We start from the raw sequence: 16,271 nt of genomic DNA, 5'->3' as shown, positions 1-16,271 counted from the left end.
TCCTCACACTGAATCCACACGGTATCCTCACTCTGAATCCACACGGGTATCCTCACTCTGAATCCACACGGGTATCCTCACTCTGAATCCACACGGGTATCCTCACTCTGAATCCACACGGGTATCCTCACTCTGAATCCACACAGGTATCCTCACTCTGAATCCACACGGGTATCCTCACTCTGAATCCACACGGGTGTCCTCACTCTGAATCCACACGGGTATCCTCACTCTGAATCCACACGGGTATCCTCACTCTGAATCCACACGGGTATCCTCACACTGAATCCACACGGGTATCCTCACTCTGAATCCACACAGGTATCCTCACTCTGAATCCACACGGGTATCCTCACTCTGAATCCACACGGGTATCCTCACTCTGAATCCACACGGGTATCCTCACTCTGAATCCACACAGGTATCCTCACTCTGAATCCACACGGGTATCCTCACTCTGAATCCACACGGGTATCCTCACTCTGAATCCACACGGGTATCCTCACTCTGAATCCACACGGGTATCCTCACTCTGAATCCACACGGGTATCCTCACTCTGAATCCACACGGGTATCCTCACTCTGAATCCACACGGGTATCCTCACTCTGAATCCACACAGGTATCCTCACTCTGAATCCACACGGGTATCATCACTCTGAATCCACACGGGTATCCTCACTCTGAATCCACACAGGGTATCCTCACTCTGAATCCACACAGGGTATCCTCACTCTGAATCCACACGGGTATCCTCACTCTGAATCCACACAGGTATCCTCACTCTGAATCCACACGGGTATCCTCACTCTGAATCCACACGGGTATCCTCACTCTGAATCCACACGGGTATCCTCACTCTGAATCCACACGGGTATCCTCACTCTGAATCCACACGGGTATCCTCACTCTGAATCCACACGGGTATCCTCACTCTGAATCCACACGGGTATCCTCACTCTGAATCCACACGGGTATCCTCACTCTGAATCCACACGGGTATCCTCACTCTGAATCCACACGGGTATCCTCACTCTGAATCCACACGGGTATCCTCACTCTGAATCCACACGGGTATCCTCACTCTGAATCCACACGGGTATCCTCACTCTGAATCCACACGGGTATCCTCACTCTGAATCCACACGGTATCCTCACTCTGAATCCAAACGGTATCCTCACTCAGAATCCACACGGGTATCCTCACTCTGAATCCACACGGTATCCTGACTCTGAATCCACACGGGTGTCCTCACTCTGAATCCACACGGGTGTCCTCACTCTGAATCCACACGGGTGTCCTCACTCTGAATCCACACAGGTATCCTCACTGTGAATCCACACGGGTATCCTCACTCTGAATCCACAGAGGTATCCTCACTCTGAATCCACACGGGTATCCTCACTCTGAATCCACACAGGTATCCTCACTCTGAATCCACACATGTATCCTCACTCTGAATCCACACGGGTATCCTCACTCTGAATCCACACGGGTATCCTCACTCTGAATCCACACGGGTATCCTCACTCTGAATCCACACGGGTATCCTCACTCTGAATCCACACGGGTATCCTCACTCTGAATCCACACGGTATCCTCACTCTGAATCCACACAGGGTATCCTCACTCTGAATCCACACAGGTATCCTCACTCTGAATCCACACGGGTATCCTCACTCTGAATCCACACGGGTATCCTCACTCTGAATCCACACGGGTATCCTCACTCTGAATCCACACGGGTATCCTCACTCTGAATCCACACGGGTATCCTCACTCTGAATCCACACGGGTATCCTCACTCTGAATCCACACGGGTATCCTCACTCTGAATCCACACAGGTATCCTCACTCTGAATCCACACGGGTATCCTCACTCTGAATCCACACGGGTATCCTCACTCTGAATCCACACGGGTATCCTCACTCTGAATCCAGACAGGGATCCTCACTCTGAATCCACACGGGTATCCTCACACTGAATCCACACGGGTATCCTCACTCTGAATCCACACGGGTATCCTCACTCTGAATCCACACGGGTATCCTCACTCTGAATCCACACGGGTATCCTCACTCTGAATCCACACGGGTATCCTCACTCTGAATCCACACAGGTATCCTCACTCTGAATCCACACAGGTATCCTCACTCTGAATCCACACAGGTATCCTCACTCTGAATCCACACGGGTATCCTCACACTGAATCCACACGGGTATCCTCACTCTGAATCCACACGGGTATCCTCACTCTGAATCCACACGGGTATCCTCACACTGAATCCACACGGGTATCCTCACTCTGAATCCACACGGGTATCCTCACTCTGAATCCACACGGGTATCCTCACTCTGAATCCACACGGGTATCCTCACTCTGAATCCACACGGGTATCCTCACTCTGAATCCACACGGGTATCCTCACTCTGAATCCACACGGGTATCCTCACTCTGAATCCACACGGGTATCCTCACTCTGAATCCACACGGGTATCCTCACTCTGAATCCACACGGGTATCCTCACTCTGAATCCACACGGGTGTCCTCACTCTGAATCCACACAGTATCCTAACTCTGAATCCACACGGGTATCCTCACACTGAATCCACACGGTATCCTCACTCTGAATCCACACGTGTGTCCTCACACTAAATCCACACAGGTATCCTCACTCTGAATCCACACGGGTATCCTCACTCTGAATCCACACGGGTATCCTCACTCTGAATCCACACGGGTATCCTCACTCTGAATCCACACGGGTATCCTCACTCTGAATCCACACGGGTATCCTCACTCTGAATCCACACGGGTATCCTCACTCTGAATCCACACGGGTATCCTCACTCTGAATCCACACGGGTATCCTCACTCTGAATCCACACGGGTATCCTCACTCTGAATCCACACGGGTATCCTCACTCTGAATCCACACGGGTATCCTCACTCTGAATCCACACGGGTATCCTCACTCTGAATCCACACGGGTATCCTCACACTGAATCCACACGGGTATCCTCACTCTGAATCCAGACAGATATCCTCACTCTGAATCCACACGGGTATCCTCACTCTGAATCCACACGGGTATCCTCACCTTAAATCCACACAGGTATCCTCACTCGGAATCCAAACGGGTAGCCTCACTCTGAATCCAGACGGGTATCATCACTCTGAATCCACACAGGTATCCAAACACTGAATCAACACGGGTATCCTCACTCTGAATCCACACGGGTATCCTCACTCTGAATCCACACGGGTATCCTCACTCTGAATCCACACGGGTATCCTCACTCTGAATCCACACAGGTATCCTCACTCTGAATCCACACAGGGTATCCTCACTCTGAATCCACACGGGTATCCTCACTCTGAATCCACACAGGGTATCCTCACTCTGAATCCACACAGGTATCCTCACTCTGAATCCACACGGGTATCCTCACTCTGAATCCACACGGGTATCCTCACTCTGAATCCACACGGGTATCCTCACTCTGAATCCACACGGGTATCCTCACTCTGAATCCACACGGGTATCCTCACTCTGAATCCACACGGGTATCCTCACTCTGAATCCACACGGGTATCCTCACTCTGAATCCACACGGGTATCCTCACTCTGAATCCACACGGGTATCCTCACTCTGAATCCACACGGGTATCCTCACTCTGAATCCACACGGGTATCCTCACTCTGAATCCACACGGGTATCCTCACACTGAATCCACACGGGTATCCTCACTCTGAATCCACACAGGTATCCTCACTCTGAATCCACACAGGTATCCTCACTCTGAATCCACACGGGTATCCTCACTCTGAATCCACACAGGTATCCTCACTCTGAATCCACACGGGTATCCTCACTCTGAATCCACACGGGTATCCTCACTCTGAATCCACACGGGTATCCTCACTCTGAATCCACACGGGTATCCTCACTCTGAATCCACACGGGTATCCTCACTCTGAATCCACACGGGTATCCTCACTCTGAATCCACACGGGTATCCTCACACTGAATCCACACGGGTATCCTCACTCTGAATCCACACGGGTATCCTCACTCTGAATCCACACAGGTATCCTCACTCTGAATCCACACGGGTATCCTCACTCTGAATCCACACAGGTATCCTCACTCTGAATCCACACGGGTATCCTCACTCTGAATCCACACAGGTATCCTCACTCTGAATCCACACGGGTATCCTCACTCTGAATCCACACGGTATCCTCACTCTGAATCCACACAGGTATCCACACACTGAATCCACACGGGTATCCTCACTCTGAATCCACACGGGTATCCTCACTCTGAATCCACACGGGTATCCTCACTCTGAATCCACACGGGTATCCTCACTCTGAATCCACACGGGTATCCTCACTCTGAATCCACACAGGTATCCTCACTCTGAATCCACACGGGTATCCTCACTCTGAATCCACACGGGTATCCTCACTCTGAATCCACACGGGTATCCTCACTCTGAATCCACACGGGTATCCTCACACTGAATCCACACGGGTATCCTCACTCTGAATCCAGACAGGTATCCTCACTCTGAATCCACACGGGTATCCTCACTCTGAATCCACACGGGTATCCTCACTCTAAATCCACACGGGTATCCTCACTCTGAATCCACACGGGTATCCTCACTCTGAATCCACACGGGTATCCTCACTCTGAATCCACACAGGTATCCTCACTCTGAATCCACAAGGGTATCCTCACTCTGAATCCACACGGGTATCCTCACTCTGAATCCACACGGGTATCCTCACTCTGAATCCACACGGGTATCCTCACTCTGAATCCAAACGGGTATCCTCACTCTGAATCCACACGGGTATCCTCACTCTGAATCCAAACAAGTATCCTCACTCTGAATCCAGACGGGTATCATCACTCTGAATCCACACAGGTATCCTCACTCTGAATCCACACGGGTATCCTCACTCTGAATCCACACGGGTATCCTCACTCTGAATCCACACGGGTATCCTCACTCTGAATCCACACAGGTATCCTCACTCTGAATCCAGACGGGTATCCTCACTCTGAATCCACACAGGTATCCTCACTCTAAATCCACACGGGTATCCTCACTCTGAATCCAAACGGGTATCCTCACTCTGAATCCACACGGGTATCCTCACTCTGAATCCACACGGGTATCCTCACTCTGAATCCACACGGGTATCCTCACTCTAAATCCACACGGGTATCCTCACTCTGAATCCAAACGGGTATCCTCACTCTGAATCCACACGGGTATCCTCACTCTGAATCCACACAGGTATCCTCACTCTGAATCCACACGGGTATCCTCGCACTGAATCCACACAGGTATCCTCACTCTGAATCCACACTGGTATCCTCACTCTGAATCCACACGGGTATCCTCACTCTGAATCCACACGGGTATCCTCACACTAAATCCACACGGGTATCCTCACTCTGAATCCACACGGGTATCCTCACTCTGAATCCACACAGGGTATCCTCACTCTGAATCCACACGGGTATCCTCACTCTGAATCCACACGGGTATCCTCACTCTGAATCCACACGGGTATCCTCACTCTGAATCCAAACGGGTATGCTCACTCTGAATCCACACGGGTATCCTCACTCTGAATCCACACGGGTATCCTCACTCTGAATCCACACGGGTATCCTCACTCTGAATCCACACGGGTATCCTCACTCTGAATCCACACGGGTATCCTCACTCTGAATCCACACGGGTATCCTCACTCTGAATCCACACAGGTATCCTCACTCTGAATCCACACAGGTATCCTCACTCTGAATCCACACGGGTATCCTCACTCTGAATCCACACGGGTATCCTCACTCTGAATCCACACGGGTATCCTCACACTGAATCCACACGGGTATCCTCACTCTGAATCCACACAGGTATCCTCACTCTGAATCCACACAGGTATCCTCACTCTGAATCCACACGGGTATCCTCACTCTGAATCCACACGGGTATCCTCACTCTGAATCCACACAGGTATCCTCACTCTGAATCCACACAGGTATCCTCACTCTGAATCCACACGGGTATCCTCACTCTGAATCCACACGGGTATCCTCACTCTGAATCCACACGGGTATCCTCACTCTGAATCCACACGGGTATCCTCACTCTGAATCCACACGGGTATCCTCACTCTGAATCCACACGGGTATCCTCACTCTGAATCCACACGGGTATCCTCACTCTGAATCCACACGGGTATCCTCACTCTGAATCCACACGGGTATCCTCACTCTGAATCCACACAGGTATCCTCACTCTGAATCCACACGGGTATCCTCACTCTGAATCCACACGGGTATCCTCACTCTGAATCCACACGGTTATCCTCACACTGAATCCACACGGGTGTCCTCACTCTGAATCCACACGGGTATCCTCACTCTGAATCCACACGGGTGTCCTCACTCTGAATCCACACAGGTGTCCTCACTCTGAATCCACACGGGTATCCTCACTCTGAATCCACACGGGTATCCTCACTCTGAATCCACACGGGTATCCTCACTCTGAATCCACACGGGTATCCTCACTCTGAATCCACACAGGGTATCCTCACTCTGAATCCACACAGGGTATCCTCACTCTGAATCCACACGGGTATCCTCACTCTGAATCCACACGGGTATCCTCACTCTGAATCCACACAGGTATCCTCACTCTGAATCCACACAGGGTATCCTCACTCTGAATCCACACGGGTATCCTCACTCTGAATCCACACAGGGTATCCTCACTCTGAATCCACACAGGTATCCTCACTCTGAATCCACACGGGTATCCTCACTCTGAATCCACACAGGTATCCTCACTCTGAATCCACACGGGTATCCTCACTCTGAATCCACACAGGTATCCTCACACTGAATCCACACGGGTATCCTCACTCTGAATCCACACAGGTATCCTCACTCTGAATCCACACAGGTATCCTCACTCTGAATCCACACAGGTATCCTCACTCTGAATCCACACGGGTATCCTCACTCTGAATCCACACGGGTATCCTCACTCTGAATCCACACGGGTATCCTCACTCTGAATCCACACGGGTATCCTCACACTGAATCCACACAGGGTATCCTCACTCTGAATCCACACGGTATCCTCACTCTGAATCCACACGGGTATCCTCACTCTGAATCCACACAGGTATCCTCACTCTGAATCCACACGGGTATCCTCACTCTGAATCCACACAGGTATCCTCACTCTGAATCCACACAGGTATCCTCACTCTGAATCCACACAGGTATCCTCACTCTGAATCCACACGGGTATCCTCACTCTGAATCCACACGGGTATCCTCACTCTGAATCCACACAGGTATCCTCACTCTGAATCCACACGGGTATCCTCACTCTGAATCCACACGGGTATCCTCACTCTGAATCCACACGGGTATCCTCACTCTGAATCCACACGGGTATCCTCACTCTGAATCCACACGGGTATCCTCACTCTGAATCCACTCGGGTATCCTCACTCTGAATCCACACGGGTATCCTCACTCTGAATCCACACAGGTATCCTCACTCTGAATCCACACAGGGTATCCTCACTCTGAATCCACACAGGGTATCCTCACTCTGAATCCACACGGGTATCCTCACTCTGAATCCACACAGGTATCCTCACTCTGAATCCACACGGGTATCCTCACTCTGAATCCACACGGGTATCCTCACTCTGAATCCACACGGGTATCCTCACTCTGAATCCACACGGGTATCCTCACTCTGAATCCACACGGGTATCCTCACTCTGAATCCACACGGGTATCCTCACTCTGAATCCACACGGGTATCCTCACTCTGAATCCACACGGGTATCCTCACTCTGAATCCACACGGGTATCCTCACTCTGAATCCACACAGGTATCCTCACTCTGAATCCACACGGGTATCCTCACTCTGAATCCACACGGGTATCCTCACTCTGAATCCACACGGGTATCCTCACTCTGAATCCACACGGGTATCCTCACTCTGAATCCACACGGGTATCCTCACTCTGAATCCACACGGGTATCCTCACTCTGAATCCACACAGGTATCCTCACACTGAATCCACACGGGTATCCTCACTCTGAATCCACACGGGTATCCTCACTCTGAATCCACACGGGTATCCTCACTCTGAATCCACACGGGTATCCTCACTCTGAATCCACACGGGTATCCTCACTCTGAATCCACACGGGTATCATCACTCTGAATCCACACGGGTATCCTCACACTGAATCCACACGGGTATCCTCACTCTGAATCCACACGGTATCCTCACACTGAATCCACACAGGTATCCTCACTCTGAATCCACACGGGTATCCTCACTCTGAATCCACACGGGTATCCTCACTCTGAATCCACACAGGTATCCTCACTCTGAATCCACACAGGTATCCTCACACTGAATCCACACAGGTATCCTCACTCTGAATCCACACGGGTATCCTCACACTGAATCTACACGGGTATCATCATTCTGAATCCAGACAGGTATCCTCACTCTGAATCCACACGGGTATCCTCACTCTGAATCCACATGTGTATCCTCACTCGAAATCCACACGGTATCCTCACTCTGAATCCACACGGGTATCCTCACTCTGAATCCACACAGGTATCCTCACTCTGAATCCACACGGGTATCCTCACTCTGAATCCACACAGGTATCCTCACTCTGAATCCACACAGGTATCCTCACTCTGAATCCACACAGTATCCTCACTCTGAATCCACACGGGTATCCTCACACTGAATCCACACGGGTATCCTCACTCTGAATCCACACGGGTATCCTCACTCTGAATCCACACGGGTATCCTCACTCTGAATCCACACGGGTATCCTCACTCTGAATCCACACGGGTGTCCTCACTCTGAATCCACACAGGTATCCTCACTCTGAATCCACACAGGTATCCTCACTCTGAATCCACACGGGTATCCTCACTCTGAATCCACACGGGTATCCTCACTCTGAATCCACACGGGTATCCTCACTCTGAATCCACACGGGTATCCTCACTCTGAATCCACATGGGTGTCCTCACTCTGAATCCACACGGGTATCCTCACACTGAATCCACACGGGTATCCTCACTCTGAATCCAGACAGGTATCCTGACTCTGAATCCACACAGGTATCCTCACTCTGAATCCACACGGGTATCCTCACTCTGAATCCACACGGGTATCCTCACTCTGAATCCAAACGGGTATCCTCACTCTGAATCCACACGGGTATCCTCACTCTGAATCCACACGGGTGTCCTCACTCTGAATCCACACGGGTATCCTCACTCTGAATCCACACAGGTATCCTCACACTGAATCCACACGGGTGTCCTCACTCTGAATCCACACAGTATCCTAACTCTGAATCCACACGGGTATCCTCACACTGAATCCACACGAGTGTCCTCACTCTGAATCCACACGGGTATCCTCACACTGAATCCACACAGATATCCTCACTCTGAATCCACACGGGTATCCTCACTCTGAATCCACATAGGTATCCTCACTCTGAATCCACACAGGTATCCTCACTCTGAATCCACACAGGTATCCTCACTCTGAATCCACACAGGTATCCTCACTCTGAATCCACACGGGTATCCTCACTCTGAATCCACACGGGTATCCTCACTCTGAATCCACACGGTATCCTCACTCTGAATCCATACGGGTGTCCTCACTCTTAATCCACACGGGTATCCTCACTCGGAATCCACACGGGTATCCTCACACTGAATCCACACGGGTATCCTCACTCTGAATCCACACGGGTATCCTCACTCTGAATCCACACGGTATCCTCACTCTGAATCCACACGGGTATCCTCACTCTGAATCCACACGGGTGTCCTCACACTGAATCCACACAGGTATCCTCACTCTGAATCCACATGTGTATCCTCACTCTGAATCCACACGGGTATCCTCACTCTGAATCCATTCAGGTATCCTCACACTAAATCCACACGGGTGTCCACACACTGAATCCACACATGTATCCTCACTCTGAATCCACACGGGTATCCTCACTCTGAATCCACACGGCTGTCCTCACTCTGAATCCATACGGGTGTCCTCACTCTGAATCCACATGGGTGTCCTCACTCTGAATCCACACGGGTATCCTCACTCTGAATCCACACGGGTATCCTCACTCTGAATCCACACGGGTATCCTCACTCTGAATCCACACGGGTATCCTCACTCTGAATCCACACAGGTATCCTCACTCTGAATCCACACGGGTATCCTCACTCTGAATCCACACGGGTATCCTCACTCTGAATCCACACGGGTATCCTCACTCTGAATCCACACGGGTATCCTCACTCTGAATCCACACGGGTATCCTCACTCTGAATCCACACGGGTATCCTCACTCTGAATCCACACGGGTATCCTCACTCTGAATCCACACGGGTATCCTCACTCTGAATCCACACGGGTATCCTCACTCTGAATCCACACGGGTATCCTCACTCTGAATCCACACGGGTATCCTCACTCTGAATCCACACGGGTATCCTCACTCTGAATCCACACAGGTATCCTCACACTGAATCCACACGGGTATCCTCACTCTGAATCCACACGGGTATCCTCACTCTGAATCCACACGGGTATCCTCACTCTGAATCCACACGGGTATCCTCACTCTGAATCCACACGGGTATCCTCACTCTGAATCCACACGGGTATCCTCACTCTGAATCCACACGGGTATCCTCACACTGAATCCACACGGGTATCCTCACTCTGAATCCACACAGGTATCCTCACTCTGAATCCACACGGGTATCCTCACTCTGAATCCACACGGGTATCCTCACTCTGAATCCACACAGGTATCCTCACTCTGAATCCACACGGGTATCCTCACTCTGAATCCACACGGGTGTCCTCACTCTGAATCCACACGGGTGTCCTCACTCAGAATCCACACGGGCATCCTCACTCTGTATCCACACAAGTATCCTCACTCTGAATCCACGCGGGTATTCTCACTCTGAATCCAAACGGGTATCCTCACTCTGAAACCACACGGGTATCCTCACTCTGAATCCACACGGGTATCATCACTCTGAAAGCACACAGGTATCCTCACACTGAATCCACAAAGGTATCCTCTCTCTGAATCCACACAGGTATCCTCCCTCTGAATGCACACGGGTATCCTCACACTGAATCCACACGGGTATCCTCACTCTGAATCCACACGGGTATCCTCACTCTGAATCCACACGGGTATCCTCACTCTGAATCCACACGGGTATCCTCACTCTGAATCCACACGGGTATCATCACTCTGAATCCACACAGGTATCCTCACTCTGAATCCACACGGGTATCCTCACTCTGAATCCACACGGGTATCCTCACTCTGAATCCACACAGGTATCCTCACTCTGAATCCACACAGGTATCCTCACTCTGAATCCACACAGGTATCCTCACTCTGAATCCACACGGGTATCCTCACTCTGAATCCACACGGGTATCCTCACTCTGAATCCACACGGGTATCCTCACTCTGAATCCACACGGGTATCCTCACTCTGAATCCACACGGGTATCCTCACACTGAATCCACACGGTATCCTCACTCTGAATCCATACGGGTGTCCTCACTCTGAATCCACACGGGTATCCTCACTCTGAATCCACACGGGTATCCTCACTCTGAATCCACACGGGTATCCTCACTCTGAATCCACACAGGTATCCTCACTCTGAATCCACACGGGTATCCTCACACTGAATCCACACGGGTATCCTCACTCTGAATCCACACGGTATCCTCACTCTGAATCCACACAGGGTATCCTCACTCTGAATCCACACAGGTATCCTCACTCTGAATCCACACAGGTATCCTCACTCTGAATCCACACGGGTATCCTCACTCTGAATCCACACGGGTATCCTCACTCTGAATCCACACGGGTATCCTCACTCTGAATCCACACGGGTATCCTCACTCTGAATCCACACAGGTATCCTCACTCTGAATCCACACGGGTATCCTCACTCTGAATCCACACGGGTATCCTCACTCTGAATCCACACGGGTATCCTCACTCTGAATCCACACGGGTATCCTCACACTGAATCCACACGGGTATCCTCACTCTGAATCCACACGGGTATCCTCACTCTGAATCCACACGGGTATCCTCACTCTGAATCCACACGGGTATCCTCACTCTGAATCCACACGGGTATCCTCACTCTGAATCCACACGGGTATCCTCACTCTGAATCCACACAGGTATCCTCACTCTGAATCCACACAGGTATCCTCACTCTGAATCCACACGGGTATCCTCACTCTGAATCCACACGGGTATCCTCACTCTGAATCCAAACGGGTATCCTCACTCTGAATCCACACGGGTATCCTCACTCTGAATCCACACGGGTATCCTCACTCTGAATCCACACGGGTATCCTCACTCTGAATCCACACGGTATCCTCACTCTGAATCCACACGGGTATCCTCACTCTGAATCCACACGGGTATCCTCACTCTGAATCCACACGGGTATCCTCACTCTGAATCCACACAGGGTATCCTCACTCTGAATCCACACGGGTATCCTCACTCTGAATCCACACGGGTATCCTCACTCTGAATCCACACGGGTATCCTCACTCTGAATCCACACGGGTATCCTCACTCTGAATCCACACGGGTATCCTCACTCTGAATCCACACAGGGTATCCTCACTCTGAATCCACACGGGTATCCTCACTCTGAATCCACACGGGTATCCTCACTCTGAATCCACACGGGTATCCTCACTCTGAATCCACACGGTATCCTCACTCTGAATCCACACGGGTATCCTCACTCTGAATCCACACGGGTATCCTCACTCTGAATCCACACGGGTATCCTCACTCTGAATCCACACGGGTATCCTCACTCTGAATCCACACAGGTATCCTCACTCTGAATCCACACAGGTATCCTCACTCTGAATCCACACGGGTATCCTCACTCTGAATCCACACGGGTATCCTCACTCTGAATCCACACGGGTATCCTCACTCTGAATCCACACGGGTATCCTCACTCTGAATCCACACGGGTATCCTCACTCTGAATCCACACAGGTATCCTCACTCTGAATCCACACGGGTATCCTCACTCTGAATCCACACGGGTATCCTCACTCTGAATCCACACAGGTATCCTCACTCTGAATCCGCACAGGTATCCTCACTCTGATTCCACACAGGTATCCCCACACTGAATCCACATGGTATCCTCACTCTGAATCCACACGGGTATCCTCACTCTGAATCCACACGGGTATCCTCACTCTGAATCCACACGGGTATCCTCACACTGAATCCACACGGGTATCCTCACTCTGAATCCACACAGGTATCCTCACTCTGAATCCACACGGGTATCCTCACTCTGAATCCACATGGGTATCCTCACTCTAAATCCACAAAGGGAATCCTCACTCTGAATCCAAATGGGTATCCTCACTCTGAATCCACACAAGTATCCTCACTCTGAATCCACACGGGTATCCTCACTCTGAATCCACACAGGTATCCTCACTCTGAATCCACACGGGTATCCTCACTCTGAATCCACACGGGTATCCTCACTCTGAATCCACACGGGTATCCTCACTCTGAATCCACACGGGTATCCTCACTCTGAATCCACACAGGTATCCTCACTCTGAATCCAGACAGGTATCCTCACTCTGAATCCACACGGGTATCCTCACTCTGAATCCACATGGGTATCCTCACTCTAAATCCACAAAGGGAATCCTCACTCTGAATCCAAATGGGTATCCTCACTCTGAATCCACACAAGTATCCTCACTCTGAATCCAGACAGGTATCCTCACTCTGAATCCACACGGGTATCCTCACTCTGAATCCACACGGGTATCCTCACTCTGAATCCACACGGGTATCCTCACTCTGAATCCACACAGGGTATCCTCACTCTGAATCCACACGGGTATCCTCACTCTGAATCCACACGGGTATCCTCACTCTGAATCCACACGGGTATCCTCACTCTGAATCCACACGGGTATCCTCACTCTGAATCCACACGGGTATCCTCACTCTGAATCCACACGGGTATCCTCACTCTGAATCCACACGGGTATCCTCACTCTGAATCCACACGGGTATCCTCACTCTGAATCCACACGGGTATCCTCACTCTGAATCCACACGGGTATCCTCACTCTGAATCCACACGGGTATCCTCACTCTGAATCCACACGGTTATCCTCACTCTGAATCCACACAGGTATCCTCACTCTGAATCCACACGGGTATCCTCACACTGAATCCACACGGGTATCCTCACTCTGAATCCACACAGGTATCCTCACTCTGAATCCACACGGGTATCCTCACTCTGAATCCACACGGGTATCCTCACTCTGAATCCACACGGGTATCCTCACTCTGAATCCACACGGGTATCCTCACTCTGAATCCACACGGGTATCCTCACTCTGAATCCACACAGGTATCCTCACTCTGAATCCACACAGGTATCCTCACTCTGAATCCACACAGGTATCCTCACTCTGAATCCACACGGGTATCCTCACTCTGAATCCACACAGGTATCCTCACTCTGAATCCACACAGGTATCCTCACTCTGAATCCACACGGGTATCCTCACTCTGAATCCACACGGGTATCCTCACTCTGAATCCACACGGGTATCCTCACTCTGAATCCACACAGGGTATCCTCACTCTGAATCCACACAGGGTATCCTCACTCTGAATCCACACGGGTATCCTCACTCTGAATCCACACAGGGTATCCTCACTCTGAATCCACACAGGTATCCTCACTCTGAATCCACACAGGTATCCTCACTCTGAATCCACACGGGTATCCTCACTCTGAATCCACACGGGTATCCTCACTCTGAATCCACACGGGTATCCTCACTCTGAATCCACACGGGTATCCTCACTCTGAATCCACACAGGTATCCTCACTCTGAATCCACACAGGTATCCTCACTCTGAATCCACACGGGTATCCTCACTCTGAATCCACACGGGTATCCTCACTCTGAATCCACACGGGTATCCTCACTCTGAATCCACACGGGTATCCTCACTCTGAATCCACACGGGTATCCTCACTCTGAATCCACACGGGTATCCTCACTCTGAATCCACACAGGGTATCCTCACTCTGAATCCACACAGGTATCCTCACTCTGAATCCACACGGTATCCTCACTCTGAATCCACACAGGTATCCTCACTCTGAATCCACACAGGTATCCTCACTCTGAATCCACACAGGTATCCTCACTCTGAATCCACACGGGTATCCTCACACTGAATCCACACGGGTATCCTCACTCTGAATCCACACAGGTATCCTCACTCTGAATCCACACGGGTATCCTCACTCTGAATCCACACGGGTATCCTCACTCTGAATCCACACGGGTATCCTCACTCTGAATCCACACGGGTATCCTCACTCTGAATCCACACGGGTATCCTCACTCTGAATCCACACGGGTATCCTCACTCTGAATCCACACGGGTATCCTCACTCTGAATCCAGACAGGTATCCTCACTCTGAATCCACACGGGTATCCTCACTCTGAATCCACATGGGTATCCTCACTCTAAATCCACAAAGGGAATCCTCACTCTGAATCCACACGGGTATCATCACTCTGAATCCACACAGGTATCCTCACACTGAATCAAAACGGGTATCCTCACTCTGAATCCACATGGATATCCTCACTCTGAATCCACTCAGGTATCCTCGCACTGAATCCGCACAGGTATCCTCACTCTGAATCCACACAGGTATCCTCACTCTGAATCCACACGGGTATCCTCACTCTGAATCCACACGGGTATCCTCACTCTGAATCCACACGGGTATCCTCACTCTGAATCCACACGGGTATCCTCACTCTGAATCCACACGGGTATCCTCACTCTGAATCCACACGGGTATCCTCACTCTGAATCCACACAGGTATCCTCACTCTGAATCCACACAGGTATCCTCACTCTGAATCCACACGGGTATCCTCACTCTGAATCCACACGGGTATCCTCACTCTGAATCCACACGGGTATCCTCACTCTGAATCCACACAGGTATCCTCACTCTGAATCCAC

This window comes from Carcharodon carcharias, chromosome 23 (assembly GCF_017639515.1).
Source record: "Carcharodon carcharias isolate sCarCar2 chromosome 23, sCarCar2.pri, whole genome shotgun sequence".
Lineage (NCBI taxonomy): Eukaryota > Metazoa > Chordata > Chondrichthyes > Lamniformes > Lamnidae > Carcharodon > Carcharodon carcharias.
This window is presented reverse-complemented; position numbering follows the sequence as displayed.